Source organism: Oncorhynchus clarkii, chromosome 27 (genome assembly GCF_045791955.1).
Source record: "Oncorhynchus clarkii lewisi isolate Uvic-CL-2024 chromosome 27, UVic_Ocla_1.0, whole genome shotgun sequence".
In the NCBI taxonomy this organism is placed as follows: domain Eukaryota; kingdom Metazoa; phylum Chordata; class Actinopteri; order Salmoniformes; family Salmonidae; genus Oncorhynchus; species Oncorhynchus clarkii.
Genome location: NC_092173.1, coordinates 24,909,256 through 24,928,410, shown reverse-complemented (window position 1 = coordinate 24,928,410; position 19,155 = coordinate 24,909,256). Strand labels below are relative to the sequence as shown.

At 43.3% G+C, this 19,155-nt stretch overlaps 1 non-coding gene and 2 pseudogenes across 1 annotated transcript; 2 read left to right on the top strand and 1 right to left on the bottom strand.

Annotated features, from left to right (window-relative positions):
- Positions 1-913: 913 nt before the first annotated feature.
- LOC139385742 (beta-galactosidase-1-like protein 2) lies at positions 914-5,784 on the top strand (annotated as a pseudogene).
- Positions 2,665-2,739, bottom strand: trnaa-ugc (transfer RNA alanine (anticodon UGC)). The gene has a single exon. It is a non-coding gene; the product is annotated as a tRNA-Ala (tRNA).
- A 2,717-nt stretch (positions 5,785-8,501) lies between the features above and the next one.
- Positions 8,502-14,158, top strand: LOC139386177 (2-hydroxyacyl-CoA lyase 2-like; annotated as a pseudogene).
- Positions 14,159-19,155: the final 4,997 nt, after the last annotated feature.

Here is a 19,155-nt window from a genome sequence, read left to right as displayed (position 1 = left end):
GTTAGTTCCAAGATATTTATATTGCTCAAATATAGTCCATGAGCCCGCGTTTTGGTCGGGCTCACTTGGGTGATGATGTCTCAAAGTGAATTTCTTGGTCTATGTCCCTAGAGTTGGAACATTTGTGATAGCAGTGCAGCAATGGCAGCTTGCACTCTTTTATCACTCTTTCTTTCATCCCTCCAAAGAGGGTCTCCCATTATTTTCTGCAGATCCTCTCAAGCTCTGTCAGGTTGGATGGGGAGCGTCACTGCACAGCTATTTTCAGGTCTCTCCAGAGATGTTCGATCGGGTTCAAGTCCGGGCTCTGGCTTGGCCAATCAAGGACATTCAGAGACTTGTCCCGAAGCCACACCTGCGTTGTCTTGGCTGTGTGCTTAGGGTTGTTGTCCTGTTGTAAGGTGAACCTTCGTCTGGGCACTCTGGAGCAGGTTTTCATCAAAAATATCTCTGTACTTTGGTCTGTTCATCTTTCCCTCAATCCTGACTAGTCTCCCAGTCCCTGCCGCTGAAAAACATCACTACAGCATGATGCTGCCACCACCATGCTTCACTGTAGTGATGGTGCCAGGTTTCCTTCAGATGTGACGCTTGGCATTCAGGCCAAAGAGTTAAATGTTGGTTTCATCAGACCAGAGAAACTTGTTTCTCATGGTTTGAGAGTCATTTAGGCGCCTTTTGGCAAACTCCAACCTGGCCATCATGTGCCTTTTACTGAGGAGTGGCTTCCGTCTGGCCACTCCATTATAAAGGCCTGATTGGTGGAAAACTGCAGAGATGGTTGTCCTTCTGGAAGGTTCTTCCATCTCCGCAGAGGAACTCTGGAGCTCTGTCAGAGTGACCATCGGGTTCTTGGTCACCTCCCTGACCAAGGCCCTTCTCTCCCGGTTGCTAAGTTTGGATGAGCTCTAGGATGAACCTTGGTAGTTCTAAACTTCTTCCATTTAAAAATTGATGGGGGCCAATGTGTTCTTGGGGACCTTCAATGCTGCAGAAATGTTTTGGTACCCTTCCCTAGATCTGTGCCTCAACACAATCCTGTCTCTGAGTTCTATGGACAATTCCTTTGACTTCATGACTTGGTTTTTGCGCTGACATGCACTGTGTAGATAGGTGTGTGCCTTTCCAAATTATGTCCAATCAAGTTGTAGAAACATCTCAAAGATGATCAATGGAAACAGGATGCTCAAAGTCTCATAGCAAAGGGTCTGAATACTTCTGTAAATAAGGTATTTCAGTTTTTATTTTTAATACATTTGCTAACATTTCTAAAAACCTGTTTTTGCTTCGTCATTATTGGGTATTGTGTGTAGATTGATGAGGAAAACATTTAATTTAATCCATTTTAGAATAAGTTAAGGGGTCTGAATACTTTCCAAATGCACCATACATCAGCCTAGCAGCAGAGTTGGGGCTCTTGGTGATTTTGCATCCAGGACCCTACATCTGTGCTGAGTGGGACTTAGGAGTGCTGCCCAGGTTGTTTCCATTACTTTAAGCCTTTAACTTTGTAGCAGGGGTTAGTCCAATTATACCCAAGCCAACATGTGGAATGTTCAATGAGACCTCCTTATAAAAAAAAAAATCATTTCGGTTGGCTGTTCCATGACAAAAACATGAAGTTGAGAACAACCTACTCTGTCTTCATAGAAGCAGAGAACCCTTTCTTTGACAAACTCATCCCAATAATTAAGCCTCTACAAGTACGTAAATAAGTTACCTTATTATCCAAGCTATCAAGTCCTGGTATCTGTTCGCAGAGAGGTTCGTAGTTTGAGGAGGGAGGCCCCATCATTGCAGTTCAAGTGGAGAATGAGTACGGCTCATATCCAAAGGATGAACGATACATGCCTTTTATGAAGGAGGTAATGTGACACTGTACTGTTTCTCACTATCTGCATTATATTATATGCCCAGTATAGACTTTTGCAGTGACCTCTAAATGTATAGTGAAACTGTATCTCCTTTGGCCAGCTCTATCATCCAGAGGGATCAATAATCTCCTACTGATATCAGACAACCGGGAGGGGCTACGTTTTTTTTCTTGACCCTTCCTCTCTTAAGTTCACAAGACGGTAAACCTTCAAAGACTGGCCAACGGAACCATACAATATTTAGCGTACATGCATGTATAGTGCCAATGAGTCTGTGTTTTCTTCTATTTTGTCTTGCATCTGTGAAAACATAGTGGTCCAAAGACTAAGTGTGGCTTTTCCCTTACTGTAGCCCCAGAAACCTCTGCATGTAATGGAGTACTGGTTTGGGTGGTTCGTTGTCTGGAGTGAATCTCACCATGCGTTTCCAGCAGAGGGTATGTTTCCCTCCAAATCAATACATTACAAACGAGATGAAAATCATGTCATATAACCCCTAGTTATATCAACGCTTAAAGTTAATCTATTATTTACATTTTAGAAATTTAGCAGACACTCTCGTCCAGAGCGACTGGGGTGGCAGGTAGGCTAGTGGTTAGAGCATTGGGCCAGTAACTGAAAGATTGCTAGATCAAATCCTTGAGCTGACAAGGTAAAAATCTGTCGCTCCTCCTCTGAACAAGGCAGTTAACTCACTGTTCCTGAGCTGTTGTTGTAAATAAGAATTTGTTATTAACTGACTTGGCTAGTTAAATAAAATAGTAGTGAGTGCACACATTTTAATTTGTACTGTTGCCCCGTGGGAATTGAACCCACAATCCTGGCATTGCAAGTGCCATGCTCTACCAACTGAGCCACAGTGGACCATCCATCCATCACGCTAAGTACTGTATGTGGCGACCGTCTAGCATTGATTCTCCTCTGGTAGACATTTGAATATGTGGGAGATGTCTCCTCTGGTAGACATGTTAGCTGTGGTGTCACAGATACTGGAGCCAGGTGTATCCATCAACCTCTATATGTTCCATGGTGGAACCAGCTTTGGCTTCATGAATGGAGCTGTGGGGAACCTTGGCACCTACAAACCTCAAGTTGGAAGCTATTCAACCAGTTTCATGTATCCCTTGAACTGACATTTCCCAAATGTACATTTCCTTGCCAAGAAAAATGTTGTCATCTGAATATATATATTTTTTTAGATTATGATGCTCCGTTATCCGAGGCTGGAGATTACACCACCAAGTATCCGCTCTTGAGGAATTTATTCAGCCAGTTTCACAGTAAGCTTTCTCTTTCAAACATTCACATACAATACTATTTGCGTTTTGGAAAATAACAGGCACCATATTTAATTTGTGAAATTGTCTAGCTTGGAGTGTATCTGTGTGTCTCAAATGAGAAGCTTCCTGAGGCTCCCTCTCTCCAGGCCAGGAGAGTGTATGAGCCTGTCATCATTCAGAAGCATCTGTCACTGTGGGAGAGCCTGCATTTTACTGACAAGGTGAACTAGGGGTCAAGTAGCATACTGTCTGTTGTGACCTGGCCTGCTTGGCAAGTTGGCAATACTCAAGGGTTGATGTTGATATTTAATTGAATGCACCACATTGACATTGTTTCATCATCAAGCCCTTGAAGTCAGAGGGGCCTGTCAACATGGAGAACAATAACAATGGTCAGTCCTATGGCTACACTCAATATGAGACCACCATCAGCAGTAGAGGCCTTCTGAACTCCAAGACACATTTTAGAGACTGAGCCCTGGTGACTACAGACGGACACAGCAACATGGCATGAATTTACTACAGTAAAAGGTCCACACTGTATGACAATACATAATTTGTACTAATAAAGTTGGCTTGTCTTCTAGGTGTTTGTAGACAGACACTTTGTTGGAGTTTTGGACTATAAGATCGTGGAGATTACACTTCCTGATGGGAAAGGTATAGTGATACTTTGTGTTTAGATTCAGGCTATAGGTGTGCTGCTGAGCTGCTTTCAAAACTGGATAGTTAATATTCAACACCATGTTAGAGGTGAAAGCTTCTGGTGATGGTGATAAATGCTTTTGTCACTAAGGCGCTAGGATTATTCCAACAGAAAATGTTCAGACAAATGTTGTTCTGACAAAGAGGAATCACAATCACTAACTTTTCTCACGCCTGTTAATGGAAAACAAGTCCATGCTGCTTAACCTATAGCACAGCGGAAGATTGGACATGATTGTCACGTTCTGACCATAGTTCTGTTATTTTATTCTTTGTTTTAGTATGGTCAGGGCGTGAGTTGGGGTGGGCAGTCTGTTTGTCTTTCTATGTTGGTTTTTGTGTTCAGCCTAGTATGGTTCTCAATCAGAGGCAGGTGTCGTTAGTTGTCTCTGATTGAGAATCATACTTAGGTAGCCTGGGTTTCACTGTTGGTTTGTGGGTGTTTGCTGCCACACGGTACTGTTTCGTTCATGTTCACATTTATTGGGTTGTATTTTATAGTGTTCAGTTTATGTATTAAAGTAATCATCATGAACACTTACCACGCTGCATCTTGGTCCGATCCTTACTCCTCTTCAGACGAAGAGGAAGTCTGCCGTTACAATGATCAATCACTCTCTGCAGTCCGACTGAAAGCCATGTTTCCTCTATTGCCTCTGTGTCCTATGCATTGCTGACTGCAGTGCTTCAATTAGTGGTTTCAACATGTTTTATGTATTTTTCATTAAAGGGAGAGAGAACATTGAGTTTACTTATGGAGAACTGTGGAAGAGTGAATTATGGGAAAGCCCTGGATGATCAGTGAAAAGTTATTCTATTCTTAGTTGCTACCACTTTAACAATCAGAATTCCATGGCAGAAAGCATACATTGAAGGTACTGTAGACCTTTGTGTGTAATCCTTTATTGCTGTGACATCAGTTTATAGTCGTTAAAGTGGATAGACCTGAATGTTCAACAAATAGCGACAGTATCCATGAGGTCTTGGAATAATTGTATTGTATTGATACTCGCTCATTCAGCTCTTAATCTTTAGTCACATATCACCCTGTTCTTGGTCTGGTGGGAGACATTGTATTGAACCACGTGCCTCTAAAGGGCTTTACAATCTACTGTTTGGATCTGAAGCCAAACTTCCTAAAGAGGTTTGTCCTGATCATTTAACTTCCATTCTGGCTCTTAGAGTTTGTCATCTGTTATCAATGCAAGTTTAACTGGCATATCAGGTTGTCTTAAAGGCGCAGTGCATTCATAAACATGATATTCCTATGTTTTATATATATTTCCACACTATGAGGTTGGAATAATACTGTGAAATTGTGAAAATGAACATAATGCCCTTTTAGTGTAAATACCTCCTGAAATTTCAGCCTGTTTTGGTGGAATGGAGTTTTGGCCTTACATGGTGATATCACCATATGGTAAATGAGTTAACAGACCAATAAGAAAGAGTTCCAAACCTCTGCCAATAACAGCTAATTTTCAGTTTTCCCCTCCTCACTCAGACCACTCCCAGACAGTCCTAGCGAAATTGTTGTTTGAGAATTAGCCCTTTGCTAAGAAACCATTTTTGTTACTTTTTTTATTGAAAATAATCACAGTAAGGTACTTAATTGTTACCCAGAAATGATTTATTTGATATTGAGATGAAAATGGCTGCATTGGACCTTTAAAGTTGAGATGACTCATATTGTAGCTCTGCCCCACCTTATTTAAATGGTGAATCTCCTCCCATGTTTCAGATTGAGTGCAACAAGCCAGTGGAACTCTGTCCCCCAGAAGCCTTCCTTCCCAGGGTTCTTCCAGGACAGGCTGTATGTGGACGGCCATCCCAGAGACACCTTCATCCCAGAAACACAAGCATTTCGCTACACTTGCATTAACATCTGCCAACCATGTGTATGTGACCAATACAATTTGATTTGATTTAATTTAATTTGATCAGACTGCCTGTGTGTAAAGTAGCCCAACAGGCTTTGTGGTTATGAGAGAGAGCACCACCTGTCCATATTGTATCCCTGCTGGCTTATTCGTATAGTATAGTAGACCTATCTCTGGTTTATTGGTGTACTGTATATTGTTGTAGGCCCATCCCTCATCAGACACACATACAGTAGTGATAAAATACGTTCTTAGAGAAACTCTTAAAAGTTAGTTAGTTATTATAATATAGTAATAACATGGTAAAATACAAAGCTATGATTACCGTAACACGCTGTATGTATGTAATGTTTTTTTTGTGTTATGGGATGGGTCTACCACTGAATGTGATAATAGACATGTATTTATATGTAGCCTAGAACACAGTCATAAGGCAAGTTACATACATGGAAAAACAAGACATTTAGTGGCAGAATGCAGACTATTACAACAAAGAAAGGTGAGATGGAAGAGATAAAGGACAACAAAGTTCAACGGTCCTCAAGGTCAAATGCAGGTGTGTGAAACATTCCAGTTTCAGTGCCTCACTAGCTGTCCGGATAGGCAGTGTTATTGTCGTTCTAAATTTAAATATAGATAAATAAACAAAGATAATTCGTAAAAATCCAAATAACTTCACAGATTGTAAAGAGTTTAAACACTGTTTCCCATGCTTGTTCAATGAACCCTAAACAATTAATGAACATGCACCTGTGGAACGGTCATTAAGACACTAACAGTTTACAGACGGTAGGCAATTAAGGTCACAATTATAAAAACATAGGACACTAAAGAGGCCTTTCTACTGACTCTGAAAAACACCAAAAGAAGGATGCCCAGGGTCCCTGCTCATCTGCGTGAACGTGCCTTAGGCATGCTGCAAGGAGGCATGAGGACTGCAGATGTGGCCAGGGAAATAAATTGCAATGTCCGTACTGTGAGACGCCTAACACAGCGCTACAGGGAGACAGGACGGACAGCTGATCGTCCTCGCAGTGGCAGACCATGTGTAACAACATCTGCACAGGATCAGTACATCCGAACATCACACCTGCGGGATAGGTACAGGATGGTAACAACAACTGCCGAGTTACACCAGGAACACACAATCCCTCCATCAGTGCTGACTGTCCGCAATAGGCTGAAATAGGCTGGACTGAGGGCTTGTAGGCCTGTTGTAAGGCAGGTCCTCATCAGACATCACCGGCAACAACGTCGCCCATGGGCACAAACCCACCGTCGCTGGACCAGACAGGACTGGCAAAAAGTGCTCTTCACTGACGAGTCGCGGTTTTGTCTCACCAGGGGTGATGGTCGGATTCACGTTTATCGTCGAAAAGGAATGAGCGTTACACCGAGGCCTGTACTCTGGAGCGCGATCGATTTGGAGGTGGAGGGTCCGTCATGGTCTGGGGTGGTGTGTTGCAGCATCATCTGACTGAGCTTGTTGTCATTGCAGGCAATCTCAGCGATGTGCGTTACAGGGAAGACATCCTCCTCCCTCGTGTGGTACCCTTCCTGCAGGCTCATCCTGACATGACCCTCCAGCATGACAATAACACCAGCCATACTTCTCGTTCTGTGTGTGATTTCCTGCAAGACAGGAATGTCAGTGTTCTGCCATGGCCAGCGAAGAGCCCGGATCTTAATCCCATTGAGCACGTCTGGGACCTGTTGGATCGGAGGGTGAGGGCTAGGGCCATTCCCCCTAGAAATGTCTGGGAACTTGCAGGTGCCTTGGTGGAAGACTGGGGTAACATCTCACAGCAAGAACTGGCAAACCTGGTGCAGTCCACGAGGAGGAGATGCACTTCAGTACTTAATGCAGCTGGTGGCCACACCAGATACTGACTGTTATTTTTACTCCCCTTTGTTCAGGGACACATTATTCCATTTATGTTAGTCACATGTCTGTGGAACTTGTTCAGTTTATGTCTCAGATGTTGAATCTTGCTATGTTCATACAAAAATGTACACATGTTAAGTTTGATGAAAATAAACGCAGTTGCTGCGTTTACATGCACATATTATCTCAATTACCTCAACTACCTCATGCCCCTGCACATTGACTCAGTATGTTACTCCTTTATAGTCTTGTTATTTTATTGTGTTACTATTTCATTTTTCTTACTTGTTTAATCTGTATTGTAGTCAAAATGGTTATATCGCAAAAATGTAAGATTAGGGATAGGTTTAAAATCACATTTTAAGAAGATACATTGTAGAAATGGGCGTGCTTTATGACTTTGTGGCTGTGGTAACTAGTTATGACCTGGCACAACTCCGATATAAAGTGCTTTTTTCTCAAAGTTGCTGGGATGTCACATGTCCTATTTATATCAGTACACTATTAACAACCATATCATTACGGAACTTATATTTGATCAAATAAGCCATGCAATTTTTTGACTACGAAATTCGACACTCATTGACCTACATTCAAAAACTCTCTTGGTGAGCGACCGCCACCTGCTGGAGAGGACAGATTTCGGGCCCAGTTATCCCTCTCGCTTCCTCGCTGTTCTTATCCACGATTCCGGTAGTTGCGGACCATTGCGTTATTGACTGTGAATTGTCATTTTGCGACATTTGCGGAACTTTGTTACAACGTTGATCAATAGCGATCATCGGTAATTTCAATTTGAAATGTGATGGTTAGTTTCATTGCACGAACGGGTGGAGTCTGGTTTTCCACGCGTTTCCTGCACAGTAGCCTAGTAAATTGTGCATGTGAAATGCCTGTTTATAAATTGTACTGCTACTAGGTTGTGCATTGGGTGAACAGCAGCCTAAACTGGAGAGCTATTCGATCCACAAAACGGATACTGCTTTATTTTAGGACTCGCTTCAGTATTTTGACACATTTCGCATGGAAATGGAGATTGCCATCGCGCTGGGGTGCTCTGTTGGTTTTACCTTCGGAGGACTAGTATTTGTAACGTATAAACTTGGTTTACTGTATCAGTTGTTTCTTCATAAGGCAAGTCACTTCTGTGTAAACAATGTTTCATTCTAATTTGGTGTCGGCCTGCTCACTTGCTGTCTCAACTGTGAAACTCACATGCAGCCTGGTATTCTCAGAAACAAAACACCTTGTTCATACCCACTACAGTGTTATTTTACTCACTTGCTTCTTCACCTAGCCTAAGTGAACCAACATAAGACTCAGTTACTCATCTAGTAGGTGAAAGGTAACCCTACTTACTGTATGTGAGAGAACTTTGAACTGCCTTGTGGCTATCTAACACAAAGGCCATGACGACACAGTGCAGGTTCTTCAGAAGTTATACAATAGGCTACATAAGGAGCATTAGGTCTACAAGGACAATATGCAGTTCATTTCTAAATACAAGATAGCGATATATAGATAACCAATAGGCCTTTTCTAGTTTCCGACAGAACTTTGCAGTTATTTAAATGAAATTATACCCTGTCCTTGACCCTGATTTGAGATCTGCCTGTTCAGTCCTTTACCTGAGTCCTCTAATCCTTCCCCCAGACTGAGACTCAGAGCCCTCGCCATGGTGGGGAGAGTGTGGCAGAGGTTCTGCGTGCCCATGGGGTTAAGTTTGTCTTCACCCTGGTGGGGGGGGCACATCTCGCCCATCTTGGTGGCCTGCGAGAAGCTGGGCATCCGCATCGTGGACACCAGGCATGAGGCTACTGCCGTCTTTGCAGCTGATGCTGTAGCTAGGCTCTCAGGTAAAGTAGTACCGTACATTACCTACTATAATATCACAAATACCTTGCATTACAGTTGTCCATGTCCACCTGAACCGTTCGGAACTGGTTTAATTTGCTTAGGACACTGTAGTCTACTCATGTGTTCATACTGTAGCATTGACACTGTCATTGATTCTCCCTCCAACAGGCACTGTAGGTGTAGCTGCAGTGACTGCTGGCCCAGGCCTGACTAACACAGTCACAGCAGTGAAGAACGCTCAGATGGCCGAGTCTCCACTGCTTCTCAGGGGGAGCTGCTGCAACACTACTTCAGGTGAAAGTCAGGCCTTTTACTGGTGTAGCAGCATGGGAGTACCCTAGTCCTAACGTTAACACTAAGGCTGCGCTGCAGTAGCAAGTTAGACTCAACAATGACCATAATCCTGCACTGTAGAGTTGTGTGACTGAGCACAATACATATTGATTATCCCTATCCATTGTGGAGGTTTGACCTCTTTGTGAACTGTTGTTGTGCAGGGTAGAGGAGCGCTGCAGGACATTGACCAGATGTCCCTGTTCAAGCCGCTGTGTAAGCTCTGCGCCTCGGTGAGGAGTGTGAGGGAGATCGTCCCCACGATGAGGAAGGCCCTGGCCATCGCCCAGTCTGGAACTCCAGGACCTGTGTTCATAGAGTTCCCCATTGACACACTCTACCCCTTCCACCTGGTGTCCAAAGAGTTCGGAGTGAAAAACCCTCCCAAGGGACTAATGGGGAAAGTTGTCACTTGGTAAGTGATCAGCAGGATCGTGCTGGTCCATGCTTTCGCACATCCCTAGTGATTTGTGAAAGTAACATACGGTATATGTTTTTCCATAAGGTACCTCCACAATCACCTAAAGAACTTGTTTGCTGGGGCCTGGAAAACCAGAGATGTTTCACCTCTCCCTGTGCACATCCCTCAGGCCACAAACGATCAGGCAAGACTAACTCTAACCCTCAGTCATTCTCTAACGACAGTGAGAAAGGCTTAATTTGGTAGAAGCCGTCAGTTCGTACTAGCCAGTTACAGATTTCCAATAGACATGAATGCATGTTTTTTATGTAACCCTTGTGGCTCAACCTCTAGTGATCTGACATCAGGTACAAAAGTGTATAGAGCTGGTGAGCAGAGCCAAGAAGCCTGTTATCCTACTGGGGAGCCAGGCAACCCTACCTCCAACACCTACAGACGACATCAGGTATTTCAACAACCACATTTTATATTACACATCATCAGACTTCTGGTCCATTCAATGCAAATCCATATATTTTTTCCTGTTACAGGGTAGCCCTGGAGTCCCTGGGTATCCCTTGCTTTCTGGGGGGAATGTCCTGTGGCATGCTGGGTAGGAACAGTCCCTTGCACATCAGACAGAACAGGAAATATGCCCTAATGGACGCAGACCTTGTGCTGTTAGCAGGTGAGACACAAACTGCCATCTGTACATTTTGTCTCCATACAGTTGTTTGTATTTGTATTCATTATGGATCCCCATTAGCTGCTGCTACCAAAGCAGCAGCTACTCTTCCTGGTGTTCAGCAAAATTAAGGCAGTTTATACAATTTGAAAAATGATACATTAACAGATTTCACAACACACTGTTCCCTCAGGCCCCTACTCCACCACTACCACATATCTAGAGTACTAAATCCATGTGTATGTATCGTGTGTATGCATGTGTCTGTGCCAATGTTTGTGTTGCTTCACAGTCCTAGCTGTTCCATAAAGTGTTTTTTTTATTCCTACTTTCGTCAGTAACTTGATGTGGAATAGAGTTCCATGTAGTCATAGCTCTATGTAGTACTGTGTGCCTCCCATAGTCTGTTCTGGACTTGGGGACTGTGAAGAGACCTCTGGTGGGGTATCGTTGGGTGTCCGAGCTGTGTGCCAGTAGTTTAGACAGACAGCTCAGTGCATTCAACATGTTAATACCTCTCATAAATAAAAGTAGTGATTAAGTCAATCTCCTCCACTTTCAGCCTGGAGAGATTGACATGCATATTAATTATATTAGCTCTGTGTACATCCAAGGGCCAGCAGTGCTGCCCTGTTTTAAGCTAATTGCAATTTTCCTAGGTCCTTTTTTGTGGCACCTGACCACACGACTGAACAGTAGTCCAGGTGCGACAAGACTAGGGCCTGCAGGACCTGCCTTGTTGATAGTGTTGTTAAGGAGGCAGAGCATCGCTTTATTATAGACAGACTTCTCCCCATCTTAGCTACTACTGCATCAATATGTTTTGACCATGACAGTTTGCAATCCAGGTGTACTCCAAGCAGTTTAGTCATCTCAACTTGCTCAATTTCCACATTATTTATTACAATATTTAGTCGAGGTTTAGTGAGTGTTTTGTTCCAAATACAATGATTTTAGTTTTAGAAATATTTAGGGCTAACATATTCCTTCCCACCCACTCTGAAACTAACTGCAGTTCTTTGTTGAGTGTTTCAGTCATTGCAGTCGCTGTTGTAGCTGACGTGTATAGTGTTGAGTCATCCATAGACACTCTGGCTTTACTAAGTCAGTGGCATGTCGTTAGTAAAAAAGCAAGGGGCATAAACAGCTCCCCTATTCCTGATTCTAACTGAATTATATTTGAGAGGCTTCCATTAAAGAACACCCTCTGTGTTCTGTTAGACAAGTAACTCTTTATCCACATTATAGCAAGGGGTGTAAAGCCATAACACATACGTTTTTCCAGCAGCAGACTATGATCAATAATGTCAATAGCTACACTGAAGTCTAACAAGACAGCCCCCACAATCATTTCATCAATTTCTGTTGTCTTTGAGGCTGTCTCACAATGGTGGTATGTGTTGCAGGAACTGTATGTGACTTCCGATTAAGCTACGGCAGAGTGCTGAACAGGCGCAGCAAGATCATTGCTGTCAACAGAGATAAGACTCAACTTCTGAAGAACTCTGACATGTTCTGGAAGCCCAATGTGGCCATTCAGGGTTGGTACTGTTGTCTGAATTGTCCAATCAGTCTTATTTGCTTTCACAAAACGCTGCCACTTCCTGTTTGGCTATTTAATCTTGTGGAGACAAAAATTTCCATTTGTCTTTTAGGAGATGCAGGCTCCTTCCTACTCTGTCTCTCCAAAGGCCTCATGGGCCACAAATGTCCCGAGGACTGGCCATAGAGGCTCAAAGCAGGAGAAGTCACCAAAGAGAAGGCTAATCGGTACACAATTTATTTAGCCAGTTGGGCAGAAAGCCAACTGTTTTTTTTTTGTGTTTTTTCTTTTTATACATAACCAATAACCTTCATGCAAATTAATCAGTACATCTATTGCACCAAACACAAACAGTACATGTTGTATTAGTTCCCTGTTAAAGTGTGTTTTGCTCTGTGTGTTTTCTGTGCAGGGGGAAGGCTGATGAGAAGACGGACTGCAACCTGAACCCCCTGAGTGTCCTGCACCGTGTGGATGAGTTGATGGCTGACGACAGCATCATAGTGGCGGATGGGGGCGACTTTGTGGGCAGTGCTGCATACATCATGAGACCAAGGGGCCCACTCCGCTGGCTGGATCCAGGTCAAGATCCTCAGTGGACAGTGTTAAATACAAATAGACAATATTTTTGGAAATGTGTTATAGGATTGTGGTCACTTGAGTAAGAGGGGTATTAACATGTACAATAAAACAAATAGGACTTGTTTATTAAATTTGAACACGTGACATTCTTGATATCTTAATGGATGATGTGGTTGGTCATTCTAACAGGAGCATTTGGAACCCTTGGTGTTGGAGGGTTTGCTCTGGGAGCCAAGCTGTGTCGGCCTGAGTCAGAGGTACAGTAGAATACCAAGCAGGCCTTATCCGTCACTGTTTTATAGGGGTTTAGGTTTTTCGGTTTGTTCATGTTGTGAAACACCATTTTTGGCTGAGTTTAGCTGACTAAGGTTCTCATTGAGGTGTGGATTATCTATGGCGATGGATCCCTGGGATACAGTGTTGCAGAATTTGACACTTTTACCAGACACAAGGTACAGTAATAACCAATTCACCATTCAGACCAACTTATCAACTAACTAATCATGCATTCAGACCAGTTAATCTGCTTTGTCCCTCTCTCTCCCAGACGCCAGTAATTGCTCTGGTGGGGAACGATGCCGGTTGGAGCCAGATCTCCAGGGAGCAGGTTCCCATCCTGGGCAGCAACGTGGCCTGTGGCCTGGCCTTCACTGGCCTACTGTACCCCCAGTGCCACCATACTGGGGATCTCTAGTGCCTATACTCACACATGCAAGGTCTCTGTTAGCCCATGTCATGTTTTTGGATGTCATGTTACACATCCAACATGCTGTCTCTGTTCTCCCCTTCCCTAGATTACCACATAGTTGCAGATGGTTATGGAGGCAAGGGTACCCTCATTGGTCGTGAGGACGAGGACAAGCTGGATGACATCATAAAAGAGGCACAGAAGGAGACCCGAGAGGGGAGAGCCACACTACTCAATGTTCTCATAGGGAAGACCAACTTCGGAGAGGGTTCCATCTCTGTGTAGAATAGCTCAGACAGACAGGCCACAACCTCTGGGGTCTCTGTCTGGACCTGTGGGTCCTAAAACCTTCCCACCTTGCCTAGAAACCCAAATCTGTTCACATGCTGTTGAACAGTACAACTGCTGCATTTTGCTGGTGAAGAAGGAAAGTGTGACTTCTGGGAACCTCAACAATTCAGGAACTCATTCTTCTCAACCTTTTATCAGCCTTTTGATCCTTGCTATATACACTTTTAACCAATAAATGTATATTGACTTCGGATAGCCTATTGATATACTGAACTTTACCTTGAAACGGGTTATTTATTTCAAAAAACTAAAAAAGTGAATTTTGGAATGAAATGTCCTTCATAGGGATATTTGGTGGCAGGTAGCCTAGTGGTTGGAGCGTTGGGGCAGTAACCGAAAGGTTGCTAGATCGAATCCCCGAGCTGACAAGGTAAACATCTGTTGTTCTGCCCCTGAATAACGCTGTTAACCCACTGTTCCTAGGCTGTAATTGTAAATAATAATTTGTTCTGAACTGACTTGCCTAGTTAAATTTCAAAATATTTATGAAAATGCATTATACACTAAGCTACAAGCCGCAGGAGGATTAGTAGATTTAACATCAAGGTAATAAATACAATTGTAAGACTAGTTGTTTTTAATTTAAATGGTATTGAATTGATGATTGTATGCCTTTAATTCTTGAATGTACTGTAAGACTCCACAAATACATCAATCAACAGAATGGATACACAAATACAAGATGTTGATTCAAAAGTTAATTACAGTGCCTTGCGAAAGTATTCGGCCCCCTTGAACTTTGCGACCTTTTGCCACATTTCAGGCTTCAAACATAAAGATATAAAACTGTATTTTTTTGTGAAGAATCAACAACAAGTGGGACACAATCATGAAGTGGAACGACATTTATTGGATATTTCAAACTTTTTTAACAAATCAAAAACTGAAAAATTGGGCGTGCAAAATTATTCAGCCCCTTTTACTTTCAGTGCCGCAAACTCTCTCCAGAAGTTCAGTGAGGATCTCTGAATGATCCAATGTTGACCTAAATGACTAATGATGATAAATACAATCCACCTGTGTGTAATCAAGTCTCCGTATAAATGCACCTGCACTGTGATAGTCTCAGAGGTCCGTTAAAAGCGCAGAGAGCATCATGAAGAACAAGGAACACACCAGGCAGGTCCGAGATACTGTTGTGAAGAAGTTTAAAGCCGGATTTGGATACAAAAATATTTCCCAAGCTTTAAACATCCCAAGGAGCACTGTGCAAGCGATAATATTGAAATGGAAGGAGTATCAGACCACTGCAAATCTACCAAGACCTGGCCGTCCCTCTAAACTTTCAGCTCATACAAGGAGAAGACTGATCAGAGATGCAGCCAAGAGGCCCATGATCACTCTGGATGAACTGCAGAGATCTACAGCTGAGGTGGGAGACTCTGTCCATAGGACAACAATCAGTCGTATATTGCACAAATCTGGCCTTTATGGAAGAGTGGCAAGAAGAAAGCCATTTCTTAAAGATATCCATAAAAAGTGTCATTTAAAGTTTGCCACAAGCCACATGGGAGACACACCAAACATGTGGAAGAAGGTGCTCTGGTCAGGTGAAACCAAAATTGAACTTTTTGGCAACAATGCAAAACGTTATGTTTGGCGTAAAAGCAACACAGCTCATCACCCTGAACACACCATCCCCACTGTCAAACATGGTGGTGGCAGCATCATGGTTTGGGCCTGCTTTTCTTCAACAGGGACAGGGAAGATGGTTAAAATTGATGGGAAGATGGATGGAGCCAAATACAGGACCATTCTGGAAGAAAACCTGATGGAGTCTGCAAAAGACCTGAGACTGGGACAGAGATTTGTCTTCCAACAAGACAATGATCCAAAACATAAAGCAAAATCTACAATGGAATGGTTAAAAAATAAACATATCCAGGTGTTAGAATGGCCAAGTCAAAGTCCAGACCTGAATCCAATCGAGAATCTGTGGAAAGAACTGAAAACTGCTGTTCACAAATGCTCTCCATCCAACCTCACTGAGCTCGAGCTGTTTTGCAAGGAGGAATGGGAAAAAATTTCAGTCTCTCGATGTGCAAAACTGATAGAGAGTCCACCTTACATTTGCCTTGGTTTCATGCATGTTAGAAGCCTCCCCGAAAAAAGAAGAAAAAAAATCATTGCTTTAACACACTGCCGACCCTGATGACCAAGCCGTGTCTGAATCCTGGCTTAGGTAGGCCACCAAAAATTCTGAAATTTCCATCCCCAACTATAACATTTTCCACTGAGCTAGAACTGCTGAAGGGGGTGGAGTTGCAATCTACTGCACAGACCGCCTGCAGAGTTATGTCATGCTATCCATGTCTGCCCAAACAGAGTTTCTACTTTTAAAAATCCATCTTTCCAGAGAAAAGTCTCTCACTGTTGCTGCTTGTTACAGACCCCCCATCTGCGCCCTGGACACCATATGTGAATTAATTGCCCCCCGTTTATCTTCAGAGTTTGTACTGTTAGGTGACCTAAACCGGGATATGCTTAATTATTAACACCCCAGCCATCCTACAATCTAAACTAAATGCCCTCAATCTCACCCAAATAATCATGGAACCTACCAAGTACAACCCCAAACCCTTAAACTCGGCACCCTCACAGATATCATCCTGACCAACCTGCCCTCTATATACACCTCTGCTGTCTTCAACCAGGATCTCAGCGACCACTGCCTCATTGCCTGCGTCTGTAATGGGTCCGCGGTCAAACGCTCTCTAAAACACTTCAGCGAGCAGGCCTTTCTACTCTGGCCCGGGTATCCTGGAAAGATATTGACCTCATTCCGTCAGTAGAGGATGCCTGGTTATTCTTTAAAAGTGCTTTCCTCACCATCTTAAATAAGCATGTCCAATTTTAAAAAAATGGACCCAGGAACAGATATAGCCCTTGGTTCACTTCAGACCTGACTGCCCTTGACCAGCACAAAAACATCCTGTGGCATACTGCATTAGCATCGAATAGCCCCCGCGATATGCAACTTTTCCTGGAAGTTAGGAACCAATATACACAGGCAGTTAGGAAAGCAAAGGCTAGCTTTTTAAAACAGAAATTTGCATCCTGTAGCACAAACTCCAAAAAGTTCTGGGACACTGTAAAGTCCATTGAGAATAAGAGCACCTCCCCCAAGCTGCCCACTGCACTGAGGCTAGGAAACACTGTCACCACTGATAAATCCACTATTATTGAGAATTTCAATAAGCATTTTTCTACGGCTGGCCTTGCTTTCCACCTGGCTACCCCTACCCCGGTCAACAGCTCTGCGCCCCCCACAGCAACTTGCCCAAGCCTCCCCATTTCTCCTTCACCCAAATCCAGAAAGCTGATGTTCTGAAAGAGCTGCAAAATCTGGACCCCTACAAATCAGCTGGGCTAGACAATCTGGACCCTCTCTTTCTAAAATTATCTGCCGCAATTGTTGCAACCCCTATTACTAGCCTGTTCAACCTCTCATTCGTATCATCTGAGATCCCCCAAAGATTGGAAAGCTGCCACAGTCATCCCCCTCTTCAAAGGGAGAGACACTCTAGACCCAAACTGTTACAGACCTATATCTATCCTACCCTGACTTTCTAAGGTCTTCGAAAGCCAAGTTAACAAACAGATCACCACCGACCATTTTGAATCGTACCGTACCTTCTCTGCTATGCAATCAATCTGGTTTCCGAACTGGTCATGGGTGCACCTCAGCCATGCTCAAGGTCCTAAACGATATCATAATCGGCATCCTCAAAAGACAATACTGTGCGGCCGTATTCACCGACCTGGCCAAGGCTTTCGACTCTGTCAACTGCATTCTTATCGGCAGACTCAACAGCCTTGGTTTCTCAAATGACCGCCTCGCCTGGTTCACCAACTACTTCTCAAATAGAGTTCAGTATGTCAAATCCGAGGGTCTGTTGTCCGGACCTCTGGCAGTCTGGCGGTGCCACAGGGTTCAATTCTCAGGCCGATTATTTTCTCTGTATACATCAATGATGTCGCTCTTGCGGCTGGTGATTCTCTGATCCACCTCTACGCAAACGACACCATTCTGTATACTTCTGGCCCTTCTTTGGACACTGTTAACTAACCTCCAGACGAGCTTCAACACCATACAACTTCCGTGGCCTCCAACTGCTCTTAAACGCTAGTAAAACTAAATGCATGCTTTTCAACCGATCGCTGCCCGCACCTGCCCACCCACTTAGCATCACTACTCTGGACAGTTCCAGACTCATATTAAGCATCTCCAATCCAAACTTAAATCTAGAATCGACAACAAAGCACCCATATACTACTCACCACTGCGACCTGTATGCTCTCGTTGGAAGGCCATCGCTTCATATTCGTTGCCAAACCCACTGGCTCCAGGTCATCTATAAGTCTTTGCTAGGTAAAGCCCCACCTTATCTCAGCTCACTGGTCACCATAGCAGCACCCACCCATAGCACACGCTCCAGCAGGTATATTTCACTGGTCACCTCCAAAGGCAATTCCTCCGTTGGCCGCCTTTCCTTCCAGTTCTCTGCTGCCAATGACTGGAACAAATTGCAAAAATCGCTGAAGCTGGAGACTCGTATCTCCCTCACTAACTTTAAACATCAGCTATCAGTTCAGTTTACAGATCGTTGCACCTGTACATAGCCCATCCAACTACCTCATCCCCATATTGTTATCTATTTGATTTATTTCTATATATTTTTTGCTCCTTTGCACCTCAGTATCTCTACTTGCTCATTCCTTTTCTGCACATCTATCACTCCAGTGTTTATTTGCGAAAGTGTAATTATTTTGCCACTACGGTGTATTTATTGCCTTACCTCCCTAATCTTACTTGATTTGTACACACTGCATATAGACTTTCTATTGTGTTATTGACTGTACATTTGTTTATTCCATGTGTTATTGTTTTTTGCCGCACTGCTTCGCTTTATCTTAGCCAGGTCGCAGTTGTAAACGAGAACTTGTTCTCAACTGGCTTACCTGGTGAAATACATACAAATATTTGAATGTTTTAAGAAAAATTGGAATATTAGAATATTTTCTGTTTTGCTTTGAGTTGAGTCACTATGTACTATTCATAATGTTTTGGTCGTTGTAAGGAAAGGGATTG